This window comes from Camelus dromedarius, chromosome 11 (genome assembly GCF_036321535.1).
Source record: "Camelus dromedarius isolate mCamDro1 chromosome 11, mCamDro1.pat, whole genome shotgun sequence".
Lineage (NCBI taxonomy): Eukaryota > Metazoa > Chordata > Mammalia > Artiodactyla > Camelidae > Camelus > Camelus dromedarius.
The window spans coordinates 69,523,201-69,551,019 of record NC_087446.1 but is presented as its reverse complement, the minus strand read 5'-3'; the positions used below and the strand labels follow the sequence as shown (position 1 = coordinate 69,551,019).

Genomic DNA, 27,819 nt, shown 5'->3' with positions numbered 1-27,819 from the left:
GACTCTCTGATGGTCAGAAAGAGTGACAGTCAGTGCTGGAGTGATCCAGTGGACTTGGTGTTTGTAACCAGAATTCTCCAGCACCTACAGCTAAGGGGATCAGAGTATTCTTTTATTTTTTCTAAATGGCGTTGCTTTTATTTTTACTTATTTTTTAAAATTATTTTTTATTGAAGTGTAGTCAATTTAGAATGTTAGTTTCAGATGTACAGCAGAGATTCATTTATAAACATATGCATATGTATCTACATATGTTTTAGATTGTTTTTAGTACAACTCATTACAAGAAATTGAATATAGTTAACTGTGCTATATAGTAGGTCCTTGTCATTTATTTTATATTTATTAATGTGTATCTGTTAATCCCCCTTTTCCTGCCTGCTAACCACAGTTTGCTTTCTATGTCCATGAGTCTATTTCTAGCAGCAACGTATTTGCTAGTAATATATGCTGGTTGGCTGCTTTCAGTTTCAGTAATTCCACCTTATCTGTGGACATTTTCCTTTTGGTGGGCCTGTGTGTGGCTTGCACACGTGATATAAGAGTTGTGTATTTGGGAGAACTCCAGGCCTCATATAGTGCCTGGTACAGAGTGCCCACTGAGCTGATGCTTGAACTGGGAATAAAAACATAGTAAACGTTGGAATTTCCACTATGGTTGAGACTTCCAGGTTTCTATAACCTGTTTAGCCCACCTTAATGTTGGCTGCACCCATACTGGGTAATTTGGTGGAACTTCATGGTATGGTGGTGTAGAGACGGGTCCTTGTATGCTTCTTCTCTTTCCGTTTTCTAAGACTCATTCTCCTGGGCCTTCCAGATACTCCCCCAGAAGTACCCAAGGCTGGCTTGGTGCTGCGCTGAGGCAATATTTGTTAATAAGGCCCTTTCCTCATCTCTTCTGAGCCTCCGTTTCCTTCTCTGCACAATGAAGACTTAGACTAGAAAAGTGCTTTTCAGTTTCTTTTAAGCCATGTTTCCTTTGAGAAACCGAATATACAAATCTCTCCTCCCATTCAACATACAGATTTTGACACATCCTCCAAGGAGTGACATAGCTCTTTGTGGAAAATTGAAGTGATTGTGATTCCAGGTGGCACAGAAAAGACTCTTCAGACATTTATTGCAGGGAGAGGGCAGGAAAGGGGCAGTATATCCCACTTTCTAGTGTGAGCACTGGAACAGGGTCTTGGGTTTAAATACAGTGTCCGACGTGGCCTCTCTCTAATATTTTTTTTTTTGCCTCTCTCTAATCTTGCACAATGTGATAAAACTCTCTCCCTCAGTTTCTTAATGCGCCTAGTTGGGGTGATAATAATTTAAGTCTTTTGTGAAACATTATACACATAAGACATTTGTTTCTTGGTAGAAACAAAACCTGCGAGAGAATCTGGGATTTCTTTAAAAAAAAAAAATCTTGTCCACAGCACTCTGTCTGTGTCTATTTTGAAGTTCCTTGAGGGTGAGTGTTGGGTCTAAAGTCCATCGTGGGACAGGTGGCCCATGGGTCTGTGTGCCGCAGATGGCCCCCTCCTCCCCAGGCCTCTTCCTCTCAGTCCAGGATGAAGTTCCTTAGTGGATTTACACAGAGATCTTGTGGAAATGGCTTTTCATTTTATTGTTTCACGAAGAAGGGCTGCCATCATGATCTCTGTAGTCAGCTTTTGGTGACCTGAAGGCTATGCAATTACGTTTTTCTATTTAATAAAAAGAAAAAAAATTACAAGTACAAAATTAGACCTACGGTGGTGGCAGGGGCTCTTGAAAGTGGGGACCATTAGCTTTGTTAGTTTCAGGTGCAGGGGCCTCTGGCCATGAGGACACATCATCGTGCTCTGAAGTTGGAGGGACCAGTGGGCTCAGTGGGAATATTTACTGAGTGTATCTCATTTGCTGGGCATTGACCTATTTGTACTGTGTGTTCCTTATTTGAGACAGTGAGCTCATTTAACCTCAACAGCCTCTTTAATAAATTAGACTTTTTATTTTGAGATATAATGTAGATTCCCATGTAGTTGTAAGAGATAATATGGAGAGGGCCTACGGACTTTTTGCCCAAGTTTCTTTAAAGGTTCCATCTTGCAAAGTTGGGATACAATTCAGTAATGACTCACAAACCCTTTGAGGTTTGTGTTATTGCCCTCATTCCTATTCATGATTAAACTGGGGTTAAGAGGAGCACACAGGCCTGCCCAGGTCACCCATGGTTAGTGTAGAGTCGGGTGAAACGTGGGCTTGGGATTTCCAGGCAGTACCATCATGATGCTCTGTGGCAGGGAGCAGCATTCACTTTGCTTGTTTATTCATTCATTCAACAAGCATTTATTGAGTAAACTCTGTGGGTCAGATGCTATCATAGGTTTATCTGATTCTTCAGCAGTATGGAGAATCCGGTAATGTTTCCTTCTTTTTTTAATCTGAGAAAATTAGCTCTGAGAGGTTATAAACCCCCCAAAGGAAATATAGCTCATAAATGAGGGATAGTAAATTTGTACAGTTCCTTCTTCTTATGCAGGTGGGACCCTAGGCATTTTACATTTGTAAACTTCCATAATCCAGATATATTCTTGTAAGGCAAGGATTTTTTTTTAATTGAAGTATACTCATGTTTACAATGTTGTGTCAATTGCAAGGTGTTTTTTTTTTCTCTTGAATTTGGAATTCAAAAAATATTTTTTGAGGGGGGTAAATAGGTTTATTTATTTGTTTCATTTTTTTTTAAATGAGGTACTGAGGATTCAACCCAGGACCTCATACATGCTAAGCATGTGCTCTACCACTGAACTGTACCATCCTCCCCAAAGCAAGTTTTCTTATCAAGTATTCTGCAGCTTAGGAGTTCAAATAAATTGGAGTTGAAATCCAGGTCTTTTGATCCTACTGTGTTTCTTTGCATTATATCCTGCTGAGGGTTGTGGAAGCAGTTCCTTTATTCATTCCTTTATTCAGCAGATTTGAGCACTGACTTTTCATCAGGGACTGGCTAGGTGTTTGGAAACAGAAAACAAGAAATGACCCTTTCTGCAGAGGTCGGAAGCCTAGACCAAAAGCTGCGTAATGTGATCCGACCTGCGGTAGCCATGTGCAGATGCTGAGGACAAACTGTACCCCCGGCTTTGCTTGGGCTTCCCCTGCCTTCTGACTGGTACACACCAGGTCACCGCAACCCAGTGAGGCCCGCAGCCCGCAGCACAGTATGTACCTCGGTCTCCTCTTCCCTCTCGTCAGGGCCTGCAACATGAACATCCCTGACTACGTGCAGTGTGCTGAGGACCACCAGACTCTCCCCGTGGTGGTCCAACCCGTGGGGATCATCTCAGAGCAGAATTTCTTTTGCATCTATAAGCGAATCTCCTTGGTGAGGCAGATCATCCCTTGCGGCTCGCAGTGGGGACTCTGTATCCACTAAAGTCACCACTATGCGCCCGAGAATGGGTGGAGCGACTTCGAGACCCACCGCAATGTCGTGGGCCTTGTCACCATTACCGACTGCCTCTTGGCCAAGACCTTCGAGAAGCTCCACGTGCAGAGGAGCTGTATGGCACCACGCTCTATGACTCTCGGCTCTTTGTCTTTGTGCTGCATGGGGAGGTGGCCGAGCAGCCGCGCACCAACGTGGCCTTCAATTTACGAGGACTGCAGGGTGGTGGAGAAGAGGATCGAGGACTTCACTGAGTCTCTCTTCATCATGCTCAAGTCCAAGTGGCTGGACTGTGCATCCGACAAGACTGGGGACAAGATCCTCCTGCTCTACATCCTGTTTGAGAAGGAGGACTTTGTGGGATTGGACACAGAGAGCAGGAAAGTCTACCTGGATGCCCGTACACCCTGGCTGTGAGAAGGGTTGCTTCCCTACATCCAGAAAGGGATCAGCAAGGAGGAGGGCTGTCTTGTAGCCAAGGCGTGAGGGAGGTGAAACCTGCCGGTTTTCAGACGTTTAAAAATGAAACCGCCTTTGTTTCAGAGAAATACTTTTAGGGTTATTATGGACACTTACTCCCGCTTTTCAGCCAATTCCCCTGGTGTGACCCCTGGAGTTGCTGTCCAATAGAGTAGCCAAAGCCACTGATGCTAGGAGAGCTGGGTAGGAGGCTGCTCTGAGCTGAGATGTGCTCTAGGTCAAATGCACATCAGACGCTGAGACTTGTCTAGTAAAAAGAATGTAAACTATCTTGTTTCTTTCTTTATTGATAACATGTCAAAATGATAGTATTTTACATACTGTAGAATAAGTAAGATATGTTCTTAAAATCAGTTTCTAGGTTTTTTTTGGGGGGGTTACATTTTTAAATGTGGCAACTGGGAAACTTTCTTTACAAGGCTGTCATTTCATTCCTGTTGGACAGCATGTCCTGGGACAGTCTCATCCCTTTGCTTATAGATGTCATGCTGAATCCTGAGACGCAGAATGAGGTGCTGGTTGAGCTGTGGGTGGAGCCAGTGTCTCCTGCCTCCCAGGTCCAGCACCTGCACGGCTCAGGAACTCTCTCCCTGCCTGACATACACCATGCCAATTTAGGACAACAGAAACACTGCCAGGGGCTTCCAAATGAGCTCCTTACGCAGGGAAAGGCGTGTCACGGAGCATGGGGCACAGCAGGGAAAGATTCGTCCTCTCTTTGTCCCTGTGATTAGGTCAACGGACCCACTTTGCCTTGGAAGTGCAGACGAGCTTTTCTGGGCTGCCTACCCCCCCATATTCTGCTCTGTTTCCCTGTGTATCTATCGAGATGTCCCTCGGGAAGAAGAAGGTGAGATGCCTTTGCCGAGAGGTGGTCCCCCTTTGCTGGGGAGAGTGTGGGAATCTGTGCCACCCCGACCTACGGCCTCGGGCCTTGAGTCTGGAGAGGGCTCATGGCGGTCCCACAGGTGACGGTCGGAGGGCCTGGCACATGCTGTCAGGCCTGATGTGGAGGAGGATTTCTGCGATTCTCTGTGAGTCTAAAATCAGATTCTACTTTCTGGTTGTTGGTAAGTTGGAGGAGAAGATGCCAGAGAATTGATAAAAAGAAAGTCCAGACCAGTCCTGTGAGTGACAGGCACAGGGGACCCGAGTCCCACCTGCTTGTGGTGCCTGGCGGTCTCTGGATGAATTTTCAATTCCTCCCCGGACATACATCTATATCTTAAGGAAGGGGCGAGGCTTGTCGTGGCCATGACCTGTACTTGTCCTCACAGGGCCCCGTGATCTACATGGCTTTCTCCCCTTCTGCTTCTTGTAGATGAGCTGGCAGATGTAGTGGCCTGGGCAAAGCTGAGGACACAGATGCCAGCACCGTGCCACTCCCAGGCTGGCTCCATTCCCGTCACCTGTCACCTCCTGCTGAGTCCCCAGGCGTCAGTCAATGTCGGTACATCGGTGCAACGTAAGCAGGGACCAACATCTCCCCCTGGACATAATGGTGGGTGAGCAGTGGAAGCCTGGAGCCCTGCCCCAGCCCCCTGACCAGTGCCTCCCCTTTTGTCACAGGAGGCACTGGTGACATGTTTGCTCAGCAACTGCTTGGCTCTGAGTCTGCAGACCCACCAGAGAATACCAGCTTGTTTTTGCCTTTTGAAGTGTGTCCTTGGGATTTGGCAGAGTAGCTGGTTGTGTGCTTAGCCCATAGTGGTTGACACTGTCACCATTGTTTACCCAGATTCTTGTGTACCAGGCATGGCTCCCGGCATCAAAATACAGCAGCGCATTAAACCTCCCTCCTGGTGGGTCTGTCTGTTTTGGTACCGTAAGGGCTCAGCCAGCATCTGAACGTCAGTGAGATAACGCGGCCAGTGAGCTCGGGTCAAGTAAGTTCTCCTCCAGTCACTTTTACTTCATTGTTGCTTTTACTATTACACAGTCATTAATTTTTTAAACAATGCTTTGGTGCAGGAACAGAGCCTAATTCTCTCCTGTTACTCTTGGTGGGAGTGAGTAAAATTGTCCAGCTTGAAATGCGAACACATTTTGTAGCTCAAAATCTGTTTACACGCATCTAGGTGAAGTTTAGGTTTGGGGCGCTGACCACGTTGTGGTCCCCCGGCAGCGCCTGTCGCCTCAGGCCCCTGCCTTCCCTGGAACAATAGGTGAGGGTGGGTCTCACCGTCCCCTCGTCCCTGTCCTCACCAAACTCACGTAAATTCTTGTAATTGCTCTCAGTTATTTTTGTTCTCATGTGTTTCTAATTTTCGCTGTTCCTCTTTTCCTTTTTCTATTTCCCTTTCTATCTTGTACCGCCCTGTGAGCATGTTGTTGCGTCTGAAAAGTGGACTGTGCACACCCTGCATTGGAAATAGCGAGATTGTCCTCCGTGCTGTCCCCATCGCTTTAAAAAGCAAAAACCTTAACAGTTGCCTTGATCCATATATTATCCTAGTCATCTTTTTATTTTCTAGATTTTTGGAATTTTTGCTTTGTTAGCACATCACCCACTGTTGTTTGATACCTGTTAAAATCCTTGCTTTGAGGAACCAGTTTGGTCCTCCTTATGTTTGGTGACAAATGCGCCCTTATTAAATTTGATTGTTTTGAAGAAGTGAGATGTGAATTGATTTAGGCGGCTGCTGAGGGATTTTTTTCAAGGATTATTTAAACTTGGAATGTCAAAATCTGCAGCATCTTCCTTGATTCTGGCTTTTCGACAAACGTGCTTGGCACGCGGTTCAGGGCTGTCGCTGTGTGACGTGCGTGACGGAGCTTCCTGGCCGGCGGTCACTGGTGAGAAAGTGGCAGTCTCGGGGGTGAGCAGCTGCAGGGGATGCTTTTGGAAGAAGCAGTCACCGGTTTTTTGTTTTTTGTTTTTTCATTCACCTTCCCGGTGCCATTTAACTTACTTTGCCTTCATAGAGAGGCAGGAGCGGGTCTAAACTCCATGCGACTCTTATTTTCCCTTTACGAGGCTGGTTTTTCTGAGTATCAGAACAACATGGCCTTCTCCTAAGTAGCTGGCTCACTTGGATCTGGTGGACACAGGGACCGCTAAAGGGGACTGTAGCTTCCTCTCTGCTCCATCCGGTGGGCATTCAGAGCCGGGTCTGTGGTTTGCCTCAGCAGCCATGCAGTCCTCCCTGCACCAGACTTTACTATTAACCCATGATGGCAGTAAATAGCTGACTCCGTGTCTGTTGCAGCTGACGTCCACCACTGACGGCCGTGTCGTTAGTTTGCGGTAGTGAGTCTCCAACACCCTAGTCAGCTGTGAAGTGACCTTGCATTCTCACCCACACCCTGGTTCATCTCACCCGGGGGAAGGGTTTGGCCACCACCGTCATGCTGGCCATGAGACCTTGTTTCACCTTTCATGCCTTGGTCCAATTGTGGACACTTGATCCTTCACTGACTTGGTCTCGCTTGAGACAGGCCAGACATTCTGAAAGAGCCCATCACATTCTGGGGGGGAACAGAACACAAGAATCGCAAGTAGGAGTCTATGCTCTCTGGGTTGGCAAATGCAGGCTGGGATCTGTGAAGGCTGGGCTGTGCCCTTCACAGGCCTTTCCCGTGGCTCCCGAGAGCCCAGAGGTCGGAGTGAGAACAGCCTTGCCTGGGTTCCCCCATCTTCATCTGCTCACTGGCAGGTGTGTCTGCTAACTAGGAACTCCCCCAAACCTCGGGCCCTTCAAAGTTCAGACCACAGGAGAACCTTGAGTCCCTTCTCCTGGGCCTCCTTTGTGAGAATCCAGTGCCTTCTGAGGTGACCAGAGGCAGGAGATGCCTCCCCCTCCAGGGAGCTCTCTTCGGAGGACTGTGACGCACTGCACCTTGCTGTCAGCTTGTGAGGTTCCATCCGTGGTCCTTGCAGAACCAGACTTGAGTTTGGCTTAGCAATAGAAATGACAAGACTGATTCCAGGGCAGGGCCGGGGGGAGGAACAGGGGAAATTGAATGTGACCTCAAACAACTAGGTGGGTTCTGGGTCTGTTACTAAAATCGGGAGCCTGGGAGGTACCTGCCAGCAATCGAACTCTAGAGTAAATGGTGGACATGAGGCATATTTAAGATTCCATTTGTCATCCAAGTTAGGACTTCAAAGAGGCACTCGGGTCTATGGCCCCGGGGCTCAGGTGAAGGAGCAGGACCACAGATACACGTTGGGAGTCGTCATTCTTAGCTGGTGTTCACAGCCGTGCAGGTGGATGAGCTCATCTCGAGAGGTGCAGACTGAGGCTGAGGCGGGTCAGGGCTGTGCCTGGGTTGGAGGAAAGCCCAGACCATGCAGCTTTGGCGTGTCACTCAGTGGCGTTTGGGATTTTCAGAGCAATGGCATTTATCCTTAAGGGTCTTGGGGGTGGGCAGGGCCACCCAGGAAGAAATCTGAATGGAGGGTTGTGGCCACACGTGCGCGTCTGGGGATGAAGCAGAGGCTGCATGTTCCAGGAGGGGAACCTCTTCGGAAGCTGGAGTCGGAGTGGGGAGTGTTGAGAATATAGTCACACTCACCTGTGAGGGAGGGACAGAGGCCTAGGGAGTCTCCACCCTAGCGGACTCTCTTTCCCACGAACAAAATGCAGCAGACAGAAGATTTGAGGTGAGAAGGAGCCAAGGTGGAGAATGGTGGTTGGACAGTTCTGGAATTGTCTCCCTGCAAAAAGGAGTTAAAAAATCCCAGACTCTTAAGAACATTGATAGTGACGTTGGAGGAGATAGTTCTTTTTCTGGCCTCCTAAGGGTAAGACATGTATCCGGGGATACACAGAAGAATCGGGCAGTCTGGTCCGGGGCTTGACCCTTACCAGGGGGAACAGGGCAAGTTTAAAGGGGGAGAAGGGCAGCGGAGGGAAACTAGCCAGGTCTCGTGTCAGGTAGCAGTCGGCCTCACTACTTGCGTCTTGCATTCACATCCGTGCCTCCCAGGTGGGCGGTGGCAGCCCCCTTTTGCAGATTGGGAAGCCTTCTCAGAGGGGTTAAGGAATTGGTCCATTTCGAGGCTAGTAAATGCTGTAGCAGGATTCAAGCAGGGCCTTGTCAGACTTCAAGGGCATGTTCTGTCTACTAATTCCGGTACCTCCATGTTGTACCTGGATTGGTGAACTGGGTCAGTATTGGAGCCTTTCACAAAAAGTACGATTTAAGTGCCTCAGGACTCTTTCCCAAATCTCAGTGTTCTTTAATTGTTCAGAAGCACCGCAGTGCTTTTCGCCCCACAGAGGTAAGGTCTTACTCTTTTGACGATGACGTGGTTGCAAATGACGTACAGGTGCAAAACCAGACTTAGCAGCTTCTGAAGGGAAACTCTCCAGTTCTCCCTTGATAGGCTTTCTTCCACGGGATGTAACCTGCTGCACCGTAGGTCTGAGCTTTCTGTATGGAGTGAGGGTTTGATATCCAAAGTTAGCAAATAAGGGTCAGATGGAGAAATTCGACGTTAACAATTTATTTTGGGGTTTCATTAGACAAGATGCACTATCGCTTAATGGCCCATGTAACGTAAGTAATTGAGTACAGAACATTGCATTCCTTACTTTCTAATGAGAGCTGTCTTGCAACGTAAGGTTGTCTGCTTTGGAACTTCAGCTCAGCCATTAGGGCACCTGTCAATGTGTTGGTGTGATTGTATTTACACAGTGCATATAATCTGGGCTTCCTCAGCCCCAAACACTCCAGTGCAGAATCATAGGCTGTAGCCATCACTTAGTTACACAAATACTTCTACAACTATATGATACAAAAAAAAAAAAAAAGAGAGAGAGATAGAGATTGCCTTTATCAAAGTTCCTTTGATTTTAACTGCAAACTGTTGTTGAGCAGCTCTGGTTTCCTTTGGATATGAATATGTACATTTCTTTGCATGTAACTTGGATTTTAGACTAGAACACCAACCTCTTGCTTTCCATGAGCCACAAAAATCATAGCCAAATGACATACGTATTAAACATTTTATTCTTTTCTTCTGAGACAGAATCCTTGAATCTGGGACTTGGGCTGTGATTTTGCTTTTTGCTCTTCCCACCCCTCTTATCGTCCCACTCCTTTTTCCCACGTGGCCTCCAAGTGTTCATGGTCTCAGAGGAGCAGGTGGACAAACACCAGTTGGTCGCCAAGCAGTCCTGCTTTAGAGGGAGCCCAGCCAAGAGCTAAAGGACATCATCAGAGAGGGCTTCCTTGAAGAAATGGGCTCTACATTCAGTTATGAGGACAGAGTAAGAGTCAGCCAGGAGAAGGAATCAAGAGGGTGACTCAGGTTGCAGGAGCAGCCCGGGTAGAGGCCTGGAGGCTTGTGGGGTGGGGACTCGGGGAGAGTGAACTGTTTGGTCCAGGGTGGAGGGTGCCCCTGCTTGGGAGGACACTGGAGTGGGCCTAGGGATGGAGGGCTTAGGAGGAGCTTGGTTTTTTACTAGAATTGACACAGAAGTGGCAGTGAATGGTGTCAGCAGAAATTGACCCTCAGGAGAGGTACTCCTGGTTTTGCTTCTGATGTTCTACAGAAAGAAGGGGTCGGGGTGGGCGAGAGCAGCTCTGCCCGTCCCTTTGAGACCCACCCCTTCATTCATTTATTCATAACACATGCAATTCTGAGTGTCCAGGGGAGAGAGGGTGGACTCACAGTAGTAAGCAAAATGTATTGCTTCTTGAGAGCTTAGCAGTGTCAGAAGTTGTCTTAGCGTAGAATGTTCTAGGAACACAGCAGGGGCACCTATCCCAAAGTGCAGAGTTTCGAGGGAAGGAAGGCTTCCTTGACAAACCGTCAAAATGAGCCTGGAGGCAAGTGGGAATTAGCAGAAGGTCAGGGGGCACCTGAGGTCATTGGGGACCTGGGTACTGAGGTGAGGCTGGGCGAGCAGGGTCGGGGGTGGGGCTAGAACTCTACCAGGGAGCCTCTGAAGGGTTTGAAGTGGGGGTGACTTAATCAAATTTGTGCTTTGGGAAGGCTGTCCTGGCTGTATGTGTGTGTGTGTGTGTGTGTGTGTGTGTGTGTGTGTGTGTGAAGCGGGGAAGAGGGGGAGAATGCCACCAACTGGGAGGGTCATTAGAAGACCATTGACAGGCTGGGGGTCCACCAGTGAGAGAGGGGCGTCGGGGCTGCTTGGGGACGGCAGGGGCAGTGTGGATGCCGGATTTCCTCATGGGGAGGGCTTATTAACGGGGACCCCCTAGCGGCACCTTGTGGCTGGAAGAAAACGGATGCAGCCAGGTGGACTTTTCTCTTCTTCCCTGCCTTGTGTGATGATCTTAGCTCAGCCAACATTTGGAACAGAAGAGCTAAGTTTCAGGGTAGTCCAGGACTTTGTTGAGCTCTTTCGAGTGAGATCTAATAGGATTTATGCTTGTGTTGAGATCTGCATGTTCACTTAGCTAGAAACGTCCCGTCTTTTGGATTTCCATAGGGGTATTTATTCTTGATAAAGATTGCTTTCTTGGTGAGAGGGAATTTAATACAGCTGCTGTCTTTCTCAAAAAAAAATCTTATCTTTTAAGAAATTTAAAATTCAAAAGAATAGCAAAATTTAAAAATGATAAATTAAGGCTTTGGTGTAGTTTCTTTGGTTTCTGAGTTAATGTAGAGTTAGAGCCTTTGCATTACTTAAATAGCACATCCTTGTCAGTATTTAAAGAGCTGTTAGTGAGCGCCCCAGGCCCCACTTCTCAAAGCATCATTAAATCTTGCTCTGAAATAGTGAAGTCATAAAGTTCTTGTTGGCAGAAGCCAAACAGTTGGTTTATAATTTGCAGCATAGCACCCTTTATAAAATAATAATAGGTTCAAAATTAAGAAAGTGGAAGATAATTGATTTTTTTAAAGCTGAAACATAAACTCTCTTGTGTTAATGTTGCAACTGGTAATTTCGAAAAGAAAAATCCTACTGTAATATCATCTATGTGGAATACATATATGTCTATCACGTTTGCAATGTAACTGCGCAGTGGTTTTTGAAGACAGGACCATTCCAGCTGAGATACTGGCAGTGATGCTTGCTGGTTTTCAATGGAAGACCCTAAATTTGCCTACTTAGCTTTATTCTTTTCTTTTCTGTTCTCTCTCTATCTTTTTTTTTTTTTTTTTTTTTTTTTGTAGTGAGAGGGCTCAGTAGTGCTTTGCCAGCATGATTTTGGGGCAATTTGGGGGCAGATATCGTGCACAAGCAGTGAGATATTTCCATGCATTTTACTTTCCGGACATCACCATGGAACATGTGGGGGTTTGTGCCTGCAGGCCGGGATGCTGCATGACTCCCTGGTCCATCACCTTTATGTCTTGGAGCTGCTCCAGTCAGTGAATGACTTTCTGTGGCTTGGAGGTAAGGTGATCTGATGCAGATGATCAGATGTGTAAGGAAGTACTGTTACTTGAAATAGAAAACCTATCAAAAATGGCTCTAAAATACAGGATGAAGGAGGAGAAATGGCTGAGCTGCTTGCATGGGGAATATTCTCAGGTGACTCCGTCATTGTGACTCCTGTCACTCCCCACCCCCCCAGCCCGGCACGGCAGTCATGCTGAAGCAAGCATGCACTTCCTCAGAAACACGCTGAATTTCCTTGTGTCTCTGTTTGTTGGCTTTTTTTTTTTTCAAAGCACATCTTGCCCTTTGCTTAAATGCCATCCCTGCCTAGTCACCTCTTACACTCATACTTCTGGACCTCGTCCGTACATAGCTGCTGAATGGATGAACAGAATGTAGTATCTCCATGTAGTGGAACATTATTCAGATGTAAGAGTGAATAAAAAAGAAAAAATAAATAAAGGGGAATATGAAACAAGCCACCTGCTCTGGGAAGTCCACCCTGACTGCTCAACCCGCCCTTTTCCCTTTGAAACCCAATCACTTATGCTCCTCTCTACTCTTTTTGATAGTACTTACCAACTTCTAATAAACTTTAACACTTTCAAAAAAAAAAAGAGAGAGATGCTGATACGACTTCAACATGGACGAGCCTTCATAACAGCACGTTAAGTGAAAGGAAGCAGACACAAACGGCCACATATTGTTGACTTCAGTGATCTGAAATGCTCAGAATAGGCACATGCAGAGGCAGAGAGCAGGTGATGGTTGCAAGGTGCTGGGTGGAGGGGGGTTGGGGAGTGACTGCTTGTGACATGGGTGTTCTTCTGGGGTGATGAAGTGTTCTGGAAATAGATGGTGTTGAGGGCTGCACAACCGTGAGTGTGCAGAAGACTGCTGAGCGCTGTCTCTGGGAGTGCCTGTGGTTGGGGGCGGATTTATTTTGTTCTCATCCGTGAAGAGTCATCTTGTGCTGAGGCCATTCTACTCCTGTGAGTGGTGAGGCTCAGAGACTTTGCAGAGTCATGTGTTATTTTCCCCCTTGCTGAGTGTAAGCAAAAAATTTTTAAGCCTGAGAAAGTGCTCCATCTTCAGAAATGTCTTTCAGTTTTGCATGGTGTAAAAATCTTGAGAGATTTTTAATCGTTGAGGACAGCCTGTGGGGGGAAACAGCCCGTGAAGCCTGGGTGACACTGGGAAGAGCCGCGCTTCCATCCCTGACAGGGGTGGGGATTTCACCCCCGTTCAGGCAGTGAAGGGCCCAGACCCGTGAGCGGAGTTGACAATCGTGAATATTTATGTGTATCCACTGCTTCATCTTGGATATTAATTTCAAGCTGAGTCAGTTTGTGGCGGCAGCCTCATCCTGCATCAGGAATCTATAGTATCTGCTCTTTGAGGTGAAGACCTGACAGACTTGATTATTTAACTGTCTCCCTTGAATTGATATCTCAGATTCCTTTGTCAATAGTAAAACAGCAGAAATATAGACGTCCTTTAATGCCGATGTGACCTGGAGCAGATTTAGTCTCTGTGCCTCAGTGGCCTTATCTGCGGGTGGGGAAGATGATAACAGTGCTTCCCTCAGAGGGGCTGGTGAGGGGAGAGTGAGGAGCACAAAGGGAGGACTTACACGAGATGCTCATGAATGACAAAATTTTGTGCTCTCAGCCTGTTGAGGCCTCAGGGGCAGAGATGGCCGAACAGAGCAGTCCTAGCCGGAGCTCGATCCGTGTTGGCAGCTGTTATGATCAGTATCACCCCTGTGGGTTATCGGGCAGTTTTAAGACTTGGTAATAGGAATTCATGAATAATGTTAAAAGATTAGACAACTCAGATCCGGTTTACATAGTTCTCAAGATTTCCTATGAGAAATGGATATTTTTCCCCCATCTTTAATCTGAGTTGAGTCTCTAAAAAAATTCTGTATTCCTCCATCTTTTTGATTTAATTCTCCATTTCTTGAAAAAAAAAGTCTTTAAATGGAGTTACTGGTGTCTGAACTGAGGGTCTCATGCATGCTGAGCACATACTCTCTCAAGTGAGGTATAATCTCCCCCGTGATTTTTTTTAAACTTTTCTTTCTTAGTATTCAGAGGTAGGAGGCCTCTAATTCTTTTCCTGGAGACATGTCCATGAACCTGTAAATCTATAATTAGTGGACAAAATTTGGTTTATGAAAAAATTCTATATAACATTCTGCAATCCATTCAAAAGGAAATGCTCATTGACATAAAATGTTTCTCCTTTATGGTGATTTCTAATTTTTTGTCTGCCTTAACTTATTAAAAGTAATCCTCATCATCATAATGACCAAGCTTGCTCTGAGTGGACACCTCCCTAAGGCTAAAATGCTTTCCTCACGTTTTACCTCATAGCAGGTGTTTAAGGGTAGGTATCAGTGTCTCCTTTTTTGCAGCTGAGGGATTGAGAGATGGGGCAGCTTGTCCAAAATCTCACACAGCTGGCGCTGGCAGACTCAGGGCTGGAATCCAGGCTGCACAGGATGCTTTCTCCGTGACTCCTCTGATCAGCCCCGTGTTGAGTGGTTTCCCGAACTCCTGTGAGTGCATCAATGAACGATTTTAGCGGTCTCAGTTTGATGAAGCCTTCAAAGTAGACACACCAGTGAGAATGTGAGACAGAGTGGCATAAATTGAAATTGTACATTTTCACAAATGTTGCATTCTCAGGCAATGACTTAAAAAGTTTATTTTTTTATTTTAGTGCTTTGTAAACACTAAAAACAAAACATTAAAAATGATTATAGTGCAAAATAGGAGTGGGCTTTGAAAGTACAACCATTGCTAATGATGTTGCTTGTTTTTCTCTAGTGGTGCTTATTGACAGAAAAATTTACAAAGACTGAATTGGTTCTATGTAGTCTTAGTATGGAGGAAAGTTTTGTCAGTGAATATTGTAAGTAAAATCTTTACTCTTTTCTTTCCTGATGATGAATATGTAAGTTGTTTTCATGGCTTAAGTACATTTCCTCATTTGTGAAATTTGAGTGATGCCGTTTACCTTGTTTGACTGTGAGATGTAGACGCCTTGTATACGAAGCACCCAAGAGCTGCTTAGTAAAAATATGCTGTCACAAGGACAGATAGTTTAGAAGGATCAACTCTGAATACTAAAGAGGGTGGCTTGTTTCTGATGCATATTCAATATGCATATATATGAATATATGAATATGGCTTAAAGTAACAAGGATTCAGGGTTTTGTGTGTGTGTGCAGTATGAAGGTTTAATGAAATCTGTATCATTCTAGTGAGACAGGGACTAGTTAAATCACCTTAAGCAGACGGCCTTGAAGATTATTTACACAGAATGTGTGTTGTTACAACTCAGAATTCATGTTGCCGTGTAACCATCCACTCAGACATTTAAATTCGTAGAAATCTGACCAGAACTATTAAGTTTAGAAAAATCCACATTGATCATTTTAAGGGAATAAGCTTCTTTCTTTTGTGATTAAAGAAATTTTGATTTATTTTTCTGCATGCTTAATAGGTTTTAAAATATCAAAACATTGATTTGACATGTCACTTTTTTTATAGAATAAACTCATGCTGTTTTAATGTGTAAATAAATGTTTTTGTATTTCAATACACTTGTATGATTTCCTGGCTCTTTGAGAAGTATTTTGCAAGATACTTAGATTACCTACTGTTGGAAAAATACAGACGTGACTTTTATGAATAGAGGTCTAGTACAGATCTGTTGGTTTTTGCTACAGTGCATGACATGAGGCCTAGGAGAGAGAGCTTTGCTGCTGATTGCCGTAAGGAAAGATCCCAGATCTCAGTCTCCCCTCCTGTAAAATGAAATGGCTGGACTGGATTCTTTCCTCTTCTAAGATGAGTTTCCATGAGCCTGTGTCTTTTGTTTATATTCAAGAGTATTAGCAATGTCAGATTAAATACTGAATACCCCTCCCTTCCCCGAAGCAAACTGCAGTATGTGCTACATAAGCTTTTAGTTATCTGATTCTTGTTTCTGATTCAACAGGCAATTTTTGTGTTGCATCTTTCCCGGCAACCTGGAAGGTCTTTTTAGCCATAGGAGGCGCTGTTGCACCTTCATACAGTCTTAATTTTCCTGTTTGTAAAAGAAGGCTTAACAAATATTTTTTTTGCTTTGATTCCTTTGCTAAGTGCTTCAGAATAGCACAATGTCCATTATGTCTGTCTACCTGGAAAAATTATTCTGCTTATATCTTTGTTTTATTCTGTCATCTCGCTGTGAACATTTCAGACATACTGTGCAAACAATGGCAAAATCGGTCTTTTATTCCAGTGTTAGCAACCAGTGAGCCGGGATTTTATAAAGCAGCTAGAAGCGGCCTCTTGAGCACCTTAAAGCTGAAAAGTGTACTGAGTTCCCTGAGTATTGACCCAGCCGCTGTGTGTCATTTGGTGGGAGGTGATTTTGTACATAGAAGAAGGGGTGTAGTGATTTGACTTGGGTTTGCGTGCACGTGCTGCCACTGAGCCACGTGAGCCTGAGTCAGTTTGTTCTGAGTTTCTCCCTCGTCTGTGAGATGGGGATGCTCGTATATGCTTTGCAGAATTGTGAGAATTAGAAATTATGTAAATTGTTTAGCACAGTGGGAATGTCAAAGGGCTCATAAAATTTAGCTCCTGTTTTGTATGAAGCCATCATTTTAGAGTCTTTGGCAATTACTAAGAAACAGGAAAATAAGAAAAGCTGGTTTTATGCTGAAAGATATTTGAGGAGGTTCCATAGTTCCTATACCCATAATTTAGCATCAGCAAAGTCAGGACCGTTACACAGTCGCCCTGAACCAATGTTAAGCCACAGAATTTTTTGGTACTTCATATATATTGGGGCTTAAGTGGACCCAATACTTATACACATGTTTTCTCCAGCAGCCAACTGAGAGATGACACAGAAGAACAGACAGGCGATAAATGTCTCCTTTATTACTGATGAAGCCACGTTCTCCATGAAATTCAGGGCTGTGGGAAAATGCGTGTCATGATACTGTGTCCCAGAATTAGAGACTCACGCAGTCCCAGGTAACTCTGGGCCACAGCGAGCCTTCCCTTAAGAGGATCTGCCCCATCCTGTACAGGGCTGCCCTGCCATGGAGCTGAGCATCCAGGGTGCTTCCCAAGGGTGGCCAACACTGGAGGGAAAGGAAAGGTTTCATATGCCCTGCTTGTCTCTCCGGACTCACACCTCAATCTGTTATTGTGAACAGTGCTAGCCGTTGGCCAGGGGTCAGGGGTGTGAAGGGGGAAGCACTCTCCATGGACCAGAGGAGTGTGGAGGAGGCATCCCTTCTCTCAGTTTAAACAGGTGGTGAGATGCAAGAGAAGGGTGCTCTCCAAGAGTTTATAAGAGGGGAAATAAGGATTTCCTTTGGGACTCAGACTAGCCATGAAACACAGAAGATGATTAGTAGGGAGGCTTGTAAATCACTTTCTTATTAAATTCACATTTGTTGAGCACCAAAAATGTGCTACATTCTTTTCTGAGCGTTTTACAGAAATGAATCCTTCAATCTTCACAACAAGTGAGTAAGGGAAATTTGATTGTTATCCCAGGTTTACAATGTGGAAATTGAGGCACGGAGAGAGTAAGTAATTTGGCCAAGGTCACAGAGCTAGTAAGTGGCAGAGCTGGTATTTAAACCCTGGCTGTCTGGTTTCCAGGCTCCCAGGGATGGGCTTTGGGTGTTTAGAGGTATCTGCATCCCTGGATCTCTGTACCTCTGTGCATCACTTAGCCCAGAAAGGACAGGGAAAGGAGAGTTACACAGGTGCTCACAGTCGTGTCTCAGCCACTGTCCACGGATAGTGCACCGTGATTGGCGTTAAATGTCTTCTGGGCAGCAGATCTGTTCATATAACAGAAATTTAGTCCATTGAGTTAATCTAGAAACCCTTCCTGCTCTGCTTCTGTCCATGGTTGCCATGTGACTGCCTGCCCGTTATTGGGCCGTTGAGGAGAATCTGTACTCATAGTTGAACTCTGATATTTCAGTCTGGTTCGTAGTTTCACATCTCCTGTTACATTAATAAATTCAATTTCTGGTTTCTTTGCATCAGTCTCTCATGAGTTTGGTTAATGTGACATCAGTCCATGGGAGCCCAGGGTTGCTGACGGTATATTTTCTGAGCACGTTGTGGCACTTCTACCCGTGCGGACCTGGGTGGAAGATTTCCGCCTTCCGCACTGATTTCCCCGAACAGTAGGGTCCTCTCCCACCCCCGGATGTGAGGCTGGGAGCTCTCAGAGTAGGCCAGTCAGAGGCCAAGTCCACCAATCAGAAAATGATGAAGTCCTTGGAATTGGGTTTAATAGAAAAAAAGAGCTTCCAGGTAGTCCGATGGGCTGTTCGAGTCCATTTGGTGAAAAGCTATCCACTGTTTCTGGTTGAGCTGCTTCTTTGCTGTTGAAAAGTCTGGATTACATGGAGGGATTTTAAAAAGCAGAAAGGTGTGATTTCATGTGGTACATCCACACCGGTGAGAAGTGATGGATGACCGCCTGTGTGAGGCATAGACAGAGTCTTACAAACTTCATAAAACAGCTTTAAAAGCTCTGCCATCTGAGTGCACTTCATATGGGGTCCAATTCATGACTGGGCATGCTGAGAGGGCAACTAATTGATAATGGCAGAAAGGACACGGAGGCATCAAAAAGGTCTCAGTCATGTTCCCTGTTTAAAGGATGTGGCACAATGTAATATATTTGAGCTGGTTCTTCACTGAACAGTTTTGAGTGTTTTCTGGGACTCCCCAGTGCACCAAGGTTCCGTGCAGCTGGGTGTCCCCTCAGTGCAGCTCTGTCAGTGCTCATCCTGGGCTGACGTGGTGTCACGGGGAGCAGGACGGTCAGCGTCCCCCGCTCCTCCGAGCTCCGTTTCTTCATCCGCAATGCTGGGTTTCTCTTCGGTGTCTACTTAGTAGATTTGCTGAGAATCACACGTGATCGTTGTCAGGGGCGATTTGTGGTTGTCTCTGTGATTGTCATATAGTGAATATTTGATAGAAACTCTTGTGTTTTATTAAAATTATGGCTCCTAGATTGCAGTGGTTTTTAGTCTGCATTTACTCTTTTTATAAATTTATTCTTATTTTTAAATATGTACTTATTTTTATTTATTTTTATGAAGGTACTGGGGACTGAAGCCAGCACACTGTGCATGCTAAGCAGGTGTTCTACAACTGAGTAATGCAGACCCTCCTTGTCTGAACTTAAAAATAAATATTTCAATACACAAAATAGCTCTTAAACACCATCATGGGACCTATTTTCTGTATAGACAATTGAATACATATGCTATTTCAATAAGAATAAATGTTGTTGGGACATACTTTCTGAATCTGTTTATGTGTTTAAAAACGATCATACGTAGTGATAAACACGAGTCTTGGATCCACTACTTAGGGTCTGTTTTGCCATCATGGGAAATTATATTCTACAGAGAAGGCTAATTGGGTCTCGTTGATATTTGGATGATTTAGCAGATGATGAAGGCTTTCAAAAACTGACAGTTTTGTATTTTAAACTAACTACAAAGTTATCTTCTATAAATTGGAAGTCCTCAGCTTGTGAATTGCCCAGTAATTCAGTGTGTACATGTCTGTGTCTCTGTGAAAGTGTGTGTGTGTGTGTGTGTGTGATTTCAGGAAGGTAGAAATAATTTCCATATAGCCTTCTGATACCTTTCTCTTCCAGTTCAAGGTGTAGGCATATATTTGTACAAATAAATTGATACTCTTTTGTCATTTGGCATATTGGTGGGTATAAAAGGTTCTCATACTTGTTTCAGAAGGGTTGGGGAGAATGAGCTTAGAAAATAGGAGGAGATAGAGGCAGGAAGGTTCTTTACACTTTGTGCAGGATGAGAAACAGTAGCTTTTCTTTTTTCTACTAAAGCAAACTGGCACTGAATTGTAACATACTATTACTCAGAATTGCTTTTCTGATCAGATATGAGTGCCTCAGATTTTTCAAGGCAACATGAATGATGAAATGTGTTTTAGCAGTTATCTTTAAATGTAGTTTTATTTTTTAAGTAAAAGGCTATAGCCTGTTCTTTCTTCCAGCGTTACAAGAAGTTCCCATTGATCCAGGTACATGATAATTGTGCTTAGTTTCTTCGGGTTATTGTTTTTTTTTTTTTTTTAAGTGCTTGTTTCATTGTGGTGTGAATGAATGTTTAAAATTTCTGGATTTTGATGTTTAGAACATGCTGATTTATCAGAACTGTTAAAAACCTGATTGTTGTTTGGTCCTCGTTTGGTGGGGCAACCTATTGATTTCTGTTGTCTGTTAAAGAGGGAAATTCTTCCTCTAGCCTGTAGATCATTAAGTGAATGGTTTGCAGTGTGCCTTTAAAATTCTTTGAATGCATTGAGCATGTTTGTCCAGTGAATTTTGAATTGACTCATAGTAATGACTTTGTTTGATTCTGTGGCTTTTGCTCCTCTCCACATGAATTTGAATTCTCTGTTGCATTTTGTATACGTGTTCTTAACAGGGGAAGAAATTTTGCATTTTTTACATAGGTGGGTTTTCCTATCCCCTCTGAATGCCTTCTGTAATTGATACAGCGAAAATCTGTTATTGCAGTGCTTAATTATTTCATAAACTATTTTTTGGCTTAATCAGAAACAATGACAAAGAATGATAATAAAAAACATGAAAACCTTCCTTCCTTTGAAGAATAGAAATGAGGTGGTCAGGCTCACGCGTGCTTTGTACCTGACACCCGTACTTTCATGTCATTGTGTATCATGATTCGGAGATGGAGTTGCTTCAGGTTTGTAGATTTTTGTTTTAACATTTGTGTTGAATTCATTCTCTAGGCTGATGTTTCCTGTTGCGTTTGTGGAAAGTGTAGGTGAAGGGAAACAGATGCTACGTTTTGTATTCAGGAGGCCTGAGTTGCTGAAGAGAATAGAGTAGAGGGTGGGCTGAGGAACAGAGTGACATTCCCTCACCTCCAGGCTGAAATTGATGAACAATGAAATCAATTAGGTGTATCGGTATTTATTTGACCAATAGAAGTCAGAGGGCCCCGACTGTCTAGTTATGCGCAATGGAAAGTACTGAATTCACCTGCAGAAATAGGTGATTTACCAAGTAGAAGCAGCTTAGAGCAATCAGAAAAATCAGTTCTATGATGAGATATAAAAAGAATATAATATCTATTATTTCTGAAACTTTTCTATGTTAAGTTGTGTAGAGCTAAAATTAAGTTCCAAGCACCAGGAGTTAAGAGTCTGGGTGGTTCTGTGGGATCGTTATTCAGGGATGTGTCTAGACCCTGCTGGAATGGCCGAAGCTGGCAGGAAAAGACCCAGAGCCAGGATTTGTCATCCTAGGGTGTCCTCCATAATGGTTCCATGTGATAGCCCATGATTGGGTTAGCAAATTTAACCGACACCAGACGCATGTCAACCTTAAGAAGAAAAAGTGTGCTTAGTAACTGCTTTCAAGCAAGCACCTGTACATCCTCACTCCTGTCTCCTTGCCATAAAAAGCAGAGACAATGCCTTGCTTGCATATTTGAGGTTTTAGATATCACTCTGTTCATTGCACAGCAATGACCCAGGCCCTCAGCTATAAATGCTGGGCGTGCGTGCTGTTAGATAGTCTATTATCCCCAAAACACGGACCTGGCTGGACTGGTGGTCTGCTTTGTAATGAATATATAAAGAATTTATCTTGTTCCCCTCTCCCCATGACTCCCCTAAAGGTAAACTAAGCCTTTTTACTCATTGTGGATTCTACAATCTCTGTCTCATCCTGTCTTTCCCCAAGTTCCTGTTTACTATCACACAACTGTTAAAGACTATTTCTTTGATTATACACAATAAATATGGGAGCATTTGAGAGGCTCTTGGAGTTGGCTCCCTACTCCCTCTCGCTTTCTTTCCTTTTTCCACAGTCTTGAGTCATTCATTCCATGTCGGTAAGACTTCTGCCAGCCAGAACCCACAGTTCCAGGTGAGAAGGATGCAGACTTTATCTCTCCTACCCGAGGGAGAGAGAGAAGAGAATTGAGATCTGCTCCCCCGTGGTCACTTCCTGCCCCAGGGCCACTCCAGTTCACCTGCAGCTTTCTGGCCTCTGCTCTCAGGGCCTCTGTCCCAAGACTGACATCAGCCTTTTTTTCCCTTGTCAATATTTCCTGTGCCTTTCAGGAGTTGGTCTCTTCTCTGCAATTCCACCCTGGCAGATGTGATGGTGGTCAGCGTGCTGGTGGGCAGTCATTTGGGGACTCCCAGGAGCCATTCTGATTCTCCTGAGTCTCTCATTCGGGGTTACAAAACTGTCGAGAACCGGAGGAAGCCCATTCACGTGAGGTCAACACAGTATTACATCACATTCATTTTATTTTTGTATTTTCAGTGGAGAAATTATTTCTAACAAACTGTTCCAGATTTTCGGCCGCCTGCTTTCCTCACCACTATTTCCTTGTTGGCTCTGGTGCTTGTTTAAAGAGCCAGGTTTCTTCTCTGGTCATTTCTAGCAGCTGGGCTTGCCGAATCCTTGATCTGCATTTGAAGCAGGATGCTCCTTCGTGATGTGAATCTGATTTTCCTTGTCATGTCTTAATATTTTGTGTACACTCAGCAACTGTTTCAAGTGAAATGCTCTTGTCCAATTTCGGTTAACTCACATTTGCTGAACTCCTGCTTTCATGCTGAGGACAGTTTCTTCTTCCTGTAATAAAATTTAGCAATTTGCATTTACTATGGGAAGGTACTGGCCCGAGGTGCTCTCGTTCTTAACAGTTTTAATAACAATTCACCCATTAAAATGTACAGGGGTTTTTACTCTATGCCCAGAATTGTGCATCCCATTCAATCTTAGAACATTTTCATCCCCCCAACAGGAAGCTCCTTACGCATAAGCAGACATCCCCATCTTCCCCATCCTCCCACAGCCCCAGGGAGCCACTTTTCTCTCTCTGTGGGTTTGCCTCTGCTGGAAATTTCATGTAAATCGAGTTACTTCATGTAAGTGGAAGCATTTATTGTGACTGACTTCTTTCACACTGAGTAACGTTTTCAATATTTGTCCACGTTGTGGCCTGGGTCAGTACTCTATGCTTTGCTATTGCTGAATAATATTCCTCTGTATGGCTGGGCCCCTCTGTTTACCCATTCATCACGTGATAGGCATTTGTGTTGTTTCTGCTTTTTGGCTGTGATGAGTAATGGCACAGTGAATATTCCTGTAGGAGTTTTTATGTGAACATTTGTTTTCAGTTCTCTTACGTGTGTGCTCAGGAAGCAAAATTGCCTGGTTATTCAGAAACCAAATGTTCAACTCTCTAAGGACCTGCCAGGCGTTTTTCCAAAGTGGCCAGGCTGTGTTACATCCTCACCAGCAACGGCTGCGACCTCTGCATCTTCTGTGTCCTCATTAGTGCTTGTTACTCTTTTTTTGATTATAACCTATTGTAGTGAGTGTGAAGCGGTTTCTCCTAGTGGTTTTGACTTGATTTCCCTTAGAGCTAATGATATTGAACATCGTTTCATTGTGCTTATTGGTCATTTGTATATTTTCCTTGATAAATGTTTTTCAGATTCTCTAATCATTTTTTAATTGAGTTGCCTTTTTATTGTTGAGTTATAGGAGGTTCTTTTTGTTTTTGTTTTTGTTTTTTTTTTTTTGGTAGATACAAGTTCCTTATCAGATAAATGATTTTAAAAAATTTTCTGCTGTGTGTTGTTTTTTCACTTTCTGGATGGTGTCCTTTGAAGCAAAGTTTTAAAATTTGATGAACTCCAATTTATCTCTGTTTTCTTTTTCCTTGTGCTTTTGGGGTAATATTTAATATCTGAGGTATTTTATTTAAACTTTTAAATATAAAATAACTTAATTATTAGGACCGTTCTAGGAGATGGGTGCTGTTGTTGTCCCCAGTCTATGGATAGGAGTCTGGGATGCAGAAAATTTCACTGACTTATCAGTGTCAAAGCTACCCAGTGCTGTGGGAGTTCAGACCCTCATGTTTGTCCCCAGCATCTGTGCTCTTCACCACCATGCTCCACTCCTTCCTGGAATCGTTAATGAAAAAGTCTTTACTTTTTTGATTTCTTGTTAGTTTTTGTTATTCTTATTGGGGCCTCATCTCCTCATTTTCCTTAAAGAGATCAGTGTAGGTTTATTTTAGGTCTCATGTAGGCAGAAGCATTGCTATCAGTTAACTTCTTTATTACTCACTCCCCAGTGATGGCTGTTGCTAATTGACCTAATGAAGTCTTGCTTTAGTCTTTCCTTCTCATGACACTAACAACAGAGTCATGACTTACAGAATGCTTAAAGAAGAAAGTACTTGATTGATTTTATTTTGCTACCCAATCAAACCAATCAAATAAAAACCCCAGAGTTGACACAGACAGTAAGCCCTCCAGAATAGGGTCACTGTCTTCCTTGTGTTTCGTTTGTTTGGTCACAGTGTCTGGATAGTGCCTTGCTGTCCAGCAGTTTTGTTAGGATACAGTGCTCGTGAATCATTGTAAGGACAGAATTTTGACAACAGACTGTGCTGTTCATTTCACGAGGGAAAAGTTAATATAGAAATACTGCTCAGATCTATTTTAAAATTAAGCTTGGAATTTTGAGAAGAGTTCAAGAAACCATACAAAGATCTTTTTCACTAATTTTAGATCTATCTTAGACACATTATGGTTACATAGCAGAGTACCTTATCAAGTAGATTTGACAAGAGTTGTGTATTATTGATTATTTGTTTTAGTTGAAATATTCTACCTGGGATAAAATATTCAGTGCCCATAAATGAACAAATATGTTTGTATTTCTATGCAACATGGGAGCAGACTTCATATGTTTCTATATAATATATATGACTGTGTGTTTTAATCTGTCTGTCAGTGTTTTTATAGTTTATCAGCAATGTTGTAACTTTAGAATTCTTCTAAGAAAATCACCCCAGATTCTAGTGCAGTTTGTAATGTGTATCCTGTCTTATGCATGGGATTCCACTGTCCCCACAGGGAGGAATTTCCTCTTCTATTGAGTTAGTATCAGAGTTAAAGGAACTGTGATTTCTAGGCCTTTGCTCTCCATGTGTTTGCAGTTGGCTGTCAATCGCGATTTTCCCTTTCTTGTTTTTTCATTGTTCAATTAGAATTTTTGAAAATAACTATTAATATGTTGCATCGATCTCCCTAGAAACTTGATGTGTTTGCGCTTTTCAGTTTTCAATTTATGAAAAATGTAAATACACACTTGTTTTTAAGTAGTCCTTTTTCACTAGATATTTGGTTACCTCTTTATAGTTAAAATATTTTTTTCCCAATGAATGAATCGTTGTGCATGTTTTAAAAGATACCTTACTTTTTATTTTTCTTATTGTAACAGTTATATTCATTGTAGAGAATTTAGAAAATACGGATAAACACATTAATAACTTAAAACGGCCTCTAATCTCACCTAGACATACAGTTGTAAGGTTTGAAATTGAGAATTACAAGTCCTCTCACATTGTTCTTCTTTTTCAAGTACGTTCTGGTTACTGAGACCCTCGAATTCCCATATGAATTGTAGCAGCAGCTAGTCAGTTTCTGCAGAGGAGACCGCAGGGATTGTGATCGAGACCACATTGAATATACGGATCGTTCTGGGGAGCACTGCCATTCCAAGAGCGCTGTCTTCTGATCCAGCAATGTGCGTGGTTTGTCCAGGTATTTAGGTATTGTTTAATTTTTTTTAACAATGCTTTGAGTTTACAGAGTTATTTTACTTTTTTTTTTTTTTTTGCCTTTTTACTGAGGACAAGTGTGCCAGGTACCTTGATCAGAAGTGTACTTGAGCCCCGCCACTTGCTGCCACCATGGTCGCTGCGCTCTTGCTTCACCCGCTCTACAATCTTGCACAGAATAAGACCTCAGTAACTCTCTCGAATGATTATATGCTTGTTGGATGATGCTTGAGAGTCCGTGTGATGATTTTTTTCCCCCAGCCTTTCCCCACTTCTTTACTATGCCCTTTCTCTTCCTTTCCTCCAGCCTGGGTTTCAGTTTACCTGTGGCATTGATTTTTCTTGTCTGTAGACACTTCCTTTCACTGGTTCACGATAATTTTACATGTGGGCTGTGGAAACTTGCTAGATGTCCAGAAAGAGCCAATCCATTGCATGCTAGTATTTTTAGAGTGCATTATTGTTTCATCGATTGAAATTAAATCAGGGTGACCCCCTGAGCCCTCCCGTGAGCTGTTTTTGCCTTCCTACAGGTGATAATGCTCTGGCTGCTGAATGTGCCCTTTCCCCAGACTTGGTTTTGGAGTTAAGTCACCATCAGTGGAGCCCTCTCTTTAAAAGATGAAGAAACCATTTGCTCCTTCTCCCTGGTTGGGGACTTGGATGAGATGAGGTAACAGATAAAGAATGGAGCCCCACCTCATTCTAACACCCGCTCGTTCCGTTCCTTTCTCCACGGAAAAAGAGTACAATTCAACACTATAAAGATTGATTGTGAGCAAATGAGATAGACAGGACAACCGATCATTTATTAAATATACTTTCATGCCAGAAACAAATGTATTATTCACACAAAAAGCACACAAAGCACGGTAGTACCGTGATTACAAACGTGGGTCCGAGTTCGTGTCCTGCTCTGGAGTGACCAGTCCTGTGAGATGGAGAACTGGTAGGTCGGCTTAGCCTCTCCCGGGCTTGTTTTCTGCCCTGCAGTGACGGGGCTTGCTAGGCGTCCCTCCCCCGTAGAGGTGCTGTAGGGTGCAAATGATGCGCGTGGGCAGCCCGAGCACAGCTGCTTGTTCCTCGTAAGTGCAGGGGAGCATAGCTTTTGTGATGAAGGCTTTATAACAGCCCCGTGTAGACTCTCAGTGCTCCAAAGGGATGCCTTGTGGTTTGGAGATGGGATTCTCATTTCTGTAAATACCCAAGGATTGTGTAATTGGGCCCTGCTGATTTGAATCTATTCTTTAGAAAGTACATATTGTAGATATATTTTTCAAGCATGCATGCTTTTTTCTTTTATTATTTATAGTTCTACCCTCTCTCTTGGTGGGACTTTTCATGGAATCCAGGAAACAGCCCGAAGCCACCTGCCTCTTCACACGTCTCCGTGGCGGTTTTCTTCCCTGACTAGAAGAGGGTTCTGCATAGGGAATTTTCTTTGTTCCCCTTTTCTTGGAGTCTCTCTGTCTGCCCACCTCTCACCTGTCCAACTGTCCATTTCTCTACCCACTCATTCTTCTGACTTGTTCCAAAAAGCATTTCAGGCAGCTTACAGAAGAACAGATACCAAATAAACAGGTGAGAAATTGGGGCCAAGTTCAGACAGTGAGGCTAGGAGGCGAGCCTGTGTGAGGGTTGCAGGCATGAGAGACACGCGTCTGCCCTGTGACTTATAAGATCGACAGCAAGAGTGTGCCTGAAGCTCCCAGCAGACACAGGGAAGCAGGGTTTGTGGGAGATTCTCACTGGCTGTGAAATAAATAAGTGGCTGAGGAGAAACCCAGCCTTTCCAGCTACTAAGGCTTAGGAGAATATTTTGAGTGTCTGCAACATCAGAGTATTTCATCTTTTTTTTGTCAGAGTTCTACATATAGTTGGTTACATTCTGTACCTGG

The 27,819-nt window shown here is 43.8% G+C and overlaps 1 protein-coding gene across 1 annotated transcript in view; it reads left to right on the top strand.

Moving 5' to 3' along the window:
• The window catches only part of LOC135322433 (uncharacterized), a 52,932-nt gene extending 26,259 nt beyond the window's left edge, over positions 1–26,673 (top strand). Inside the window, exons 15-18 of the mRNA XM_064491192.1 lie at positions 5,223–5,366; positions 5,640–5,787; positions 25,723–25,904; positions 26,455–26,673. The gene's annotated coding sequence lies outside the window, so the exon portion shown is untranslated. The remainder of the gene's footprint in view (positions 1–5,222; positions 5,367–5,639; positions 5,788–25,722; positions 25,905–26,454) is intronic.
• Positions 26,674–27,819: the final 1,146 nt, after the last annotated feature.